Consider the following 10,126-nt stretch of genomic DNA (forward strand, 5'->3'; position numbering starts at 1 on the left):
GTTATGTTTGTATTTTAAAAACGGAGTTTTGTAAACTATAAAGTAACATAACTTTAAAAGAGTTTTTGAAATGTTTTGATCACTTATAATTACATAAGCAATCCCTTAAAAGATGTTTATAACAAAACATTTACATAATAATCATTGTGTCCAACTTGTATTTCCCCTTTAAAAGCATTTAATACAGTTTAAAAGATTGATTATAGGGGTATGAACTCACCTTATGTGGTTGATTCAAATAAAGATTTACGTGAGCATGAGAAGTTCCACGAATGAAGTCCCGAGACACAAACGAGTCCTAAATGACATATATTGGCATATATGCATGAATTTAGTGTTTAAAAGCAACTAACATGTAGGGAAACATCCTTAGGGTCTTGGAATAAGTGTTAGAATCACATGTGATTCATCAAAGGGGTGTTTACGGCCACCACATGGTGTTTACGACCATGTGTTTACGGCCATGGAGTGTACGGCCGTAAACGCATCGTAAAACATGCATAAGAGGGTCTTTGATCAATGGGAAAGCTAGTGGGTTGATTGGTAATCAATAATATGAACTAGATTCTCACTTTGAAGGTCCTTTTTGGGTTGTTTGAGGTGTGTACAGGCATTCAACGGTGTATGGCCATACACTCCTTTTGTTCCAGCTAAATGGTCGATTTCAAGGTGTTTAACAAGAGATCCTAACGTGTACTAATCATAGGGGAAGGGTACTTACGATTTAGAGGCTTGAAGGAGGGTTCACGGCCACCAAGAACATGTATGTGCTCTTGGTGTTCTTAGTGAAAGATGAAGATCTTGAAGATCTACTCAAAAGTTGATTTTCACGGATGGAATCAAAGGATGATACATGATTAAGAAGGATAACAACTCAAAGATGGAAGAAACACTTACGTTTTTGAAGATCTAGGATGAAGAACTCTATGATACTTGAGAGAGAATCGATTTTCTAGACTTAGAAGTGTGAGAAGTGGTGAAAAATGAAGGAATATCGTGTATATAGGAGGAGTTTACGGCCAACTAAGAGTTTACGGCCGTAAACTCCTAGTTTGCGGCCTTAAACTCTTTGTGATGGAGTTTCCGGCTCGATTGCAAACCAATGAACTTAAACTGTCATAATCCTACACCCAATCCTTAAGTGTACTAGGCTTAGAACACTCAAACAGACCTTAATCAATGCTAAAAGGTAGCAGAATTGGGTCTGACACTTGGTTGAATTGAATAGCTGGACTTTCAACAAAAAAAAATTGGGTTGTCACAGTTTTGACACAAATACCCTTACTATTCAGATATTTGGAATGATTTCAAGGGGACTTTGGTCTTTTTGCACTGTAAATCGTTAATGTGCCATCATACCTCTAACGTCACACTGGCATTTCAGTTCTTCAACCATTCAAAATGTCTCAACTTTTCCAGACGATAAATCTGCATACAAACACTAAATCACCCAAATTGTCGAAGGATAATCAATTTTCTACGATAATAGAGACTCTTCTACTCTTCGCGACCAGATCATCATAATGTAAGTTTTTTTTTTTCCATACCCTGTTACACTATCTTCCATAGTTACGCTTAATTTTAAAAAAAATTAAAATCAACTACTCCAATGTGTATTTTGTAAGTAGAATGTCGAATACTAGAAGTCGCCATTCGTTAGATGATCTCCCATTAGAGATTTTGAGTCGGCTATTTGTACTATTAGGGTTAGAATCTGCCAAAGACATCGTCTCTACAAGACTTTGGTAATTCTCAATAAACATCAACTAAAGAATGTATATTTGATGAAATACAACTATATTTATTTGTCATTTACTGTGTATTTAAAATTTTGAAGTTCAAAGAAGATGTATGATGCGGGGGTGAATCTCAAGTGTTAAGAACAACATGCATTGACATGATTGAAGGAATGGGTCCCACTGAAAGCTGATTTATTTATACGCACACCTGCATTGCATAATAACATTGAAGCCATGTTCAGACAAGGAATTGTATGTGTAATTTCAGTAATTATATGTAACCTACACCATTTATTAATATTTAGTGTCATTAATGTTATATATTGATAATTTTATTCTGTCAACAGGATGAGTGCTTTTATCACGGCAATTTTGATTTATGATTGACTTTATTGAGACAAGCAGCAAATGAATATCATCTTGAGGCAATTTATTTTCTTGGAATGATCTACATTTCAAAAGGGCCTCATCAATGTGATGAAGGTATGTATGGTATATATATAAATTAAATTTCATATATAGTTAATTAATGCATGTTTGTATTTTGGGGTTAGTATTTAGCTGTGTTGTGTTGTATAATATTTACTGTTGTGTTGAAAAGGATACATTGGATTAATTGATGGTTATTTTAATGTGTAGGTTTACAATTACTTGATGCATATGCTCGCTAGGCAGTTTCGGATGATGGGGAGTACACGGTTGTTGATAGTGCCAAAGAGTTGTTGCGGGCCGTTGATGTTGTTCATAGACTTACAACGAATAACATCACATTGCAATGTGAACACCCACGTCATTCTGTTAAAGGGGCATTTGCAATAGGCCATGAAGAGGATGAGGATCGACAAAGATATTGCATTGTTTGTCGTTGGTATATAGAGTATAGTAGGTTTTGTATATATCTTAAAAATATAAACGGCTGATAATAGATTGGACTTTGAATATCAGTGTTCATATTGTATTGTATATGAAGTTTTATATAGTTTTATTTTGGGTTTATGTTTACATCATTATGTTAAAAGGTCATTTTAGTCATTTTTGTTTGTTATGTTGTTTGAGTAGGATGAAGTATAGTTAAAACCCATGTTATTTTGGTGATGAAGTATAGTTAAGTGTTTTACCATTTTTCGTATAGGCACGTAAGATTCGAATAAACAACAAGTATATATCTGACCTTTCCAAAATGTCATTCAAAAAAGTGAAATTATATAGTGTATACTTTGTCAATGATTACAAGTATAAACTCCTTATCAACGTTGCTATGGAATATAATTTCGTAACAAATGTCGTTACAAATTAGCTATGATTTTTGTTCCATAGCAAAACAAGCAAACGAAATCAAACTCCAGAGTAGAATTCCGTAGCAAATACCTACGAATGGTACTTCCATAGCAAATCAACTATGGAATTGGTTTCCGTCACAAACTCCGTTGCATAGTAACCACGCTAATTAATTCCATAGCAGCAGTACAACGGAAAGTAATTTCGTAACAAATGTCGTTGGAAAATTGCTACGAATTTTTGTTCCATAGAAATATCAGTAGCATAATACCAATGGATATGGATTCGGTAGCATTTTCCCTAGCAAGTCCCATTCTCGCTACCAGAAATAAAATCTGTAGACATTGTGGTAGCAACATTGCTATGGAACGACATTACATAGCATGATTCATTGCAGATTAACAACGAAAATACGTTCCATAATGACCTTCCCTAGCAAAATCGTGTATTTCATGTAGTGAAAAGAAAAGTTCAAGCTTACAAAAGAAGATGGAAGGAACAAAAGGTAAGGAGAGAACCACCATTCCAAGATGCCACAATGTGGAGCAGAAAGGAGTCCAATTAAAGACTCCTAAAAAAGAAGCGCTTACAAGAGGCAACCCGTCATTAGAGTTTGCTTTTTCTTGTTCCTTTATCTTTCTTTTAGTTTTTAGTTTTCTTTCATATATTTTGTTAAGGATTTTTAATCTTTTTCTTCTAAATAATTAAAATATTGTTTATGGTCAAGCAAGGCTTAAGTGTGGGGTATGGTAAAACTTTTAACAAAGAAATATACAAATTTTTGGTTCTAAACACCCAACACGGTGTGGATAAGCTATTCCCATGTCGTGTTTGGGCAAAAATTCGCAAATTTTTTAAGATTTACAATTCAACACTGTGTGTTGCTATCCCAACATGACATGTTGCTTTTTTAGTTACCGAAATATATCATTTTTAAAATCTGTCAAAAAGTGGTCTTTAACCCTAAAAGGCAAAAAAAATCATTTTCACCCTTACTCCAATACCCCTAACACGCCAAGTTTACTCCAAGATCATCAATTTTCAACTCCTTCGATTCTGCTTCATTTTCTTCAACAAAGAAAAAAGAGGAGAGTACATAGAAGCCAACAAGCTCAACAAGGACATGGTGATTTTCCATTATATAATTTTCCTGAAGTAGTCTCTTGGGGAGTTTTAGCATAATGGAGGAACAAGCTGGAGAAATTAAAGACAAGATGGTTTTACATCCCGGATGCAGTTGATTGGCAATGGTTTGAGCAAGTCAGACTGGTGGAAGCAATGAACCCATACTTGAAAAAAATATATGTAGATGATGGGGTAAGGATAACATGTACAGGGTGGAGGAGATTATTCCTGATTCAGGAACCCATGTACAAGGAACTGTGTTTGGAGTTCCTTTCTACAATCCGATTTAGAGGAAGAACATATATGTTTGATACTGACAACCTACTATTTTGTTTGGGTGGAGAGCAAAGAGAATGTAATGTGGCAAAGTTGGCATGGAGGATGGATTTGTACAACCATTCATAGGCGATGACTGAGGGATTTGGTTTCTTTTTAGATACATGTCACGTGAATTTCCCGCAAGGAGTGAATGGAACCAATTAGTGGACCAGAATTGCTAATGGAGTGCACATCCCTTTAGTTGCACAAGAAGGCGATATTAGGTCGCATGTTTGCCGCCTCATTCATTAGTTTATCTCTAGCACCATCAATATGAGGAAGGATAGTGATAAGGTCCCTAATCTTGATGTGTTTTTCTTATGGAGTATCCTCACTCCCAGGGGCTTTTGCAACATACCCCATTGTTTGGCAACATATTTGGCAAGTCGGGCAGCCAAGGACAAAACGGGGGTGCCAATCTGTGGCGGTATGTTTTTCACCAAATTAGCAAAATCATATGGGTTGTTTGAGAGGGGAGCAGCAGATATCTTGACTTTGATGCTAACTCGTGCCTTCAATGTTCTTCTTTATAAGAGGGCTAGGATTATGGAGGATAACGAAGGGAATAATTTTTCTATTCCTAATGATGATGAAGTGGTACAACCAGAACAAGTAGGGAGGAGGGTGAAACCACGACCCAAAGTCGTTCATGAGGAGCCACCGGTGATTTTTGTAGAGGATGAGATGCCTATAGATTTGTACAACCGGGCAATGAGTCAATACCAAGACAATATTGGTAAGGGGCTAAATTATCAAAATATGCACACCGATCTCCTGTTTCGATATATGCAAATCTCAAGGCCGTATGGGTATCCCACTTATTATCCTTACATTTCAAATTAGAATGAGTTATGGGGAAGCATGCAAGGTGGAGCCGGTGGCAGTGGAGCCAGGGGAGAAGATGAAGATTAACTATCATTTTTCTTAATTTGTGTTTTAAGTGTATGAAGACAATTTTTATTTGTTTGTTTTACTTTGTTTGTGTTTGGTTGGCTTGTTCTTAAAACTTCTAGTTTGTATAGGTCATTTTGGAGTTTTAATATAATGTTTCTTTTCCTTTATTGTTATGTAGTTTTGTTTTTGATTTCTACATAAGTTAGGTTGAGAATTGAGTGATTAATTATAGTGTGAGAGGAACCAAGCGAGGGGTCGAGTCTTGACGAGATATTTGAATATTTTGAGTGAAATTGTTGAGCCCGGTGATTATAATTGCAAAAGGGGGATCATGTTACAGAATACATAAAAAGTGTATTGCATTTATACCATTTGTGAACCAAAGAATCGTCGTTGGATCAAAAAGAGTAAAATCATGAACTGACAGTAAAACACGTCGTGGTCATAACCTAACATGGTGTGTTCTAGTGAAAAAACGTGATTTCTGTCTGAGTATAAATTTAATACGATGTGTTACCCTTACCAACTCGGCATGTTGCAGCTTCAGTCAATTTTTTCGAGTAATTGATCTGTGCCTACTCAAGGCAGGCATTGTCCATATTCTTTGAATCCATTCCAAGGTGCTCCAAGATGCTTTTTCTAGTTATTTTATGATATGTCAACCACACGAGATGTATGATATCCAAGGCATGGATGAGATGTTCTCATGCCAAAGTCAGTTGAAAAAGGAGCATAAAGAAGAAAATCAACATCGCCACTTCTATCCCAAGGGAGTCTATTCCTTTTCTCCCTTTCTACTTGTTCTTTATTATGTATAGCATGTAATGGGGACATTGCATAAATAAGTGTGGGCTAGGGGGTTGGTTACATTAGTTAAATTAGAATCCAGCTATAAGTCGGAAAATTTTGAACATAAAAAAAAATCCTTGGTTAATGTAGAAAATTATGGTAAAAGTAATTACGATTCCATGCTAGTATTATGTTTGATGATGCAATGCGAACCTAAATGTTTAGTTGAGCCAATATACGTTATAGTCCATTTGTGGCCTCCTTATCCTAGTGAAATCATGGAACAAAAATATAACCTTGCTTATTTTAAGGGACGCAACATGTTTAGCATCGTGTACTTGAAATCTATCCAGGAAAGCTTAAGTAGTCATTACACATGAGACTAATACTTTTAATCAATAAAGGTTGAAGTTAAATCCCCTTGCAAAAGCGTATGTTTTTCTAGGATTTTTTAGATTTGAGTGAAAAAAGTGTGTTAAAAAAGTGTTGCAATGTTTATGAAGACATGAAGAAGAGCTACAAAGTATCAAAGATTCAAAGCAAAAGTTGTTATATGGGGGTCTAACCAAATATACATTGAGGTTAAGAAAGTTTTCTATGGATGGGTTCGGAGGGATGTGTAAAATGAGCATTGTTCGCAAAAAGTGGGGGAGTGTTTATAAAGATTGTTAGTATTTAGGATTAAGAGGGGGTTCTTAGGAAAAATTAGACACAAATACATGCGTTGCGGTCTTGGAATAATGTTTGGGTTCAATTTGGATTGTCTTATGTGGTATTAGTGTGCTAAAATTTAGTTTTGCTTGGGGGCAAGAAAAAGTCAAGAGAGGGATATTTTGATATTTGCATATTTAATCATATAATTCATGCGTTATCTTTATATTTTATGTTGTATTTGTTTCAAATAATGAACAAAAGGTACTTAATTAGTTTAAATTTTCAACTGCAGCAACAAAGACATGCTCGGAATGAAAAGGAAGCGGAATTGGCAATTGGAAGCTTGGATCTTGGATGTTTTTTAAAAAAAAATTGAAGAAGAACACGACGTGTTTTCACGAAACACTGCGTGTTGAGATGAGAAATCCCAAGGGAATAATGCCTTTCCGTACACTCATTTTTAATGAAGAACACGACGTGTTGGGTCCTCGAACACACTGTGTTGCACCATTTTTCAGAATCTATTTAAGGATTGTTTTTGTTCGAAACCCTAACGCATGTTGGAGGTTTTTAGCGATTTTTGGAGGCCAGAGACATCACCAAGGAGTTGTGGATTACAAAATTCAACTTGAAGCTTTTGGTTGAAGAGATCTAAGGCAAAATCACATTCACTTTACTTAATTCTCTTGTTTACATCATGTTTACACTATTGAATTTCGTTTTTATGATTGTTTCTGCTAAAGTCATCGACTAAACACCCTACTTTCGTTTAGAGTAGAGGATCTTATGATTATGGTTTGATTATGTGGCTTTGGATTATGTGTAATTGATTATTCATCATGCTAAGTTTGCTAAAAGAACCTTATGTATTAATGACAATTATTTTCTGTTGATTAATAAGTTTATTGAGATCACATGAACGTCTTTCTTGATTGTTTGGATCTTATGATTTTGTGACCATGAAAATTGTAAGCCTAGTGTTGTGAACATAACCTAGGGTTAACTAGAACATAATTATGTTAATGTGTGAGCTATATATGATGACTAACCATATATAAGTTAATTGAACCAACCATTTTAATTAACTACCAGTACAAATCTTGCATGATTCGAACTTAACACAAGGAAACTTGTTAGTTTAATCAACTGATCACTGCCTGAATTGACTTGTTTACTATAGGATTAGTAATAGTGAACATGAACCTAATCATATTAGAAATCAGTAATTGATAATACATTAATATATTGCACTTGCTACAAAATCAACCATAGGATTTAGTGAATTGAATCTAAACGAAAGTCTCTTTAATATTATTGAATCAAATTGTCTTTTGTCCTTCAATTAGTTGTTAATTGTTTCTTTGTTAAGTGCTTAACTAATTGTCTAAGTTTCTAGTCTTGCAAAAATATAGAACCCCCCCCCCCCCCACTCTTTAATAATTGTTTTAATTAGTTAACATTAGTAATCGTTTAATTGTTTTTAACGTTCCCTGTGTTTAATAACTTACTTACTTGCACTAAACTACTATTCGATTAGGTACATTGCCTATCGTGTGTTGGTTTTTGTTAAAGTTAGTTAGGATTAAAACTAGTGCGTTCTACGCGTATCAACTTTTTGGCACCGTTGCCATGGAACGATTCTAAATACTTAATTTTATTTGATAATTGTTATCAATCCTTTGTGTGAGATTGATCTCACACAAAGTTACATGTGTGAGATTGATCTCACACAAAGTTACAAGTATTATGTTTTAATTTTCGTTTTTGTTTATTCTGTTTTTGCGTTCAACATGCCATGCTCAATTTTGAACACGTCGTGTTTATCATGTTTCTAGTTTTGGTTTTTCTTCGTCTTTGTTTGTTTTACGCGTAATTTTCTATTTTGTTTCAGCTAGTTTATGACCCAAGGCTCTAATTCTACAGTAGTACCACCATTGAAGATCCAGAATCAATTTTGCGCAAAAAGAAGGGCAAAGCATTCGGGGAATCAAGCGGTTGTGAAAGCCTCGAGAAAACTCAAGAAGAAAAGACAGCGGATCACGAGCCCAAAACACCTAAGTCGCACAAACTAGATGTAGAGATGATGGATATTGAAAATATATCCATGGAGGAATACAAGAAGAGGATGAGTGAGGATACTGGACCAGTTTATGTTCAACCCACCATTCCAGCGGCAACAAACTTTGAATTGAAGGGTCACATACACGCCCAAATGAAGGACATCCCATTCTATGGGAAGGATCATGAAGATGCCTATAAAAATGTTGACAGGGTCAAAGACATAACCGACTACTTCAACATTCCAAATGTGCCACATGAGACAGTGCTACTTAGGATGCTACCATTTACATTCAAGGGTGTCACGAAGGATTGGTTGAAAGCAATTCCCCCAGGAGCAATAACCACATGGCCAAAAATACTTGCAGAGTTCATTCAGTAGTTCTGCCCTACCTCAAAAGTATTGAAATTAATGAAAGCAATCGCAAATTTCGAACAGTAAGGAGGCGAGTAACTTTATGAAGCGTGGGAGATATACAAATGTTTGTTGAGAAATTGTCCACATAATGACCTTAATGTGCAACAGGAAGTCTCCATTTTCTATGATGTGGTGAATGTGACAACCAGGCAGCTCCTTGACTCCCAAGGATCACTCACAATGAAAGCACCAGTTATGATAATGTAACATCCCAAAAATACAGGCCAAAAATTTCATTTTTAATTACGTCATTTTAAAACCAACAGTGTAATAAAACATTTGTAATATTATGTCATGTCAAAACCAAAGTAGAAATAATCAAGCATGTTATCATAAAACAATATCAGAGTGTAATCCCAAAGATCTCATGTGCGGAAAACCATAGTGTGATGCGCTGCGATCAAGCCGGCTCCTTTCCTTTAAAAACGAAGTACCTGAAACCAAAACTGAAAACCGTAAGCACGAAGCTTAGCGAGTTCCCCCATCATACCACATACCATACAATCACATAGAATACATACTGTCAGGCATTTCTCGGGTGCCCGACCTACCCGATACGTCCATTCTGGGGCGCCGACCTACCCGTGTCAAGCCATTCAGGGGTGCTGACTACCCATGTCAAGCCATTCTGGGGTGCTGACTACCCATCGGTCCTAACAACCGATCCTCGGGGACTATTTCACCCCCTACTGCTACTATCGCATATATAATAACATCACATATTATCAGACATATCTGGGGTGTCCGATCTACCCTTTAGTCCTAACGACCGAACTTGGGGACTATTCCCCTCCTATTACCACTATCACATATAACATATCATGCCAGCATATAAACATATCATCACATACTG

General features: G+C 35.8%; 1 non-coding gene across 1 annotated transcript; it reads right to left on the reverse strand.

The window, feature by feature from the left end:
• Nucleotides 1-9,261: 9,261 nt before the first annotated feature.
• Nucleotides 9,262-9,368, reverse strand: LOC111898415 (small nucleolar RNA R71). The gene has a single exon (XR_002852567.1). It is a non-coding gene; the product is annotated as a small nucleolar RNA R71 (small nucleolar RNA).
• Between the last annotated feature and the right edge of the window lie 758 nt (nucleotides 9,369-10,126).

Source organism: Lactuca sativa, chromosome 5 (genome assembly GCF_002870075.4).
Source record: "Lactuca sativa cultivar Salinas chromosome 5, Lsat_Salinas_v11, whole genome shotgun sequence".
Lineage (NCBI taxonomy): Eukaryota > Viridiplantae > Streptophyta > Magnoliopsida > Asterales > Asteraceae > Lactuca > Lactuca sativa.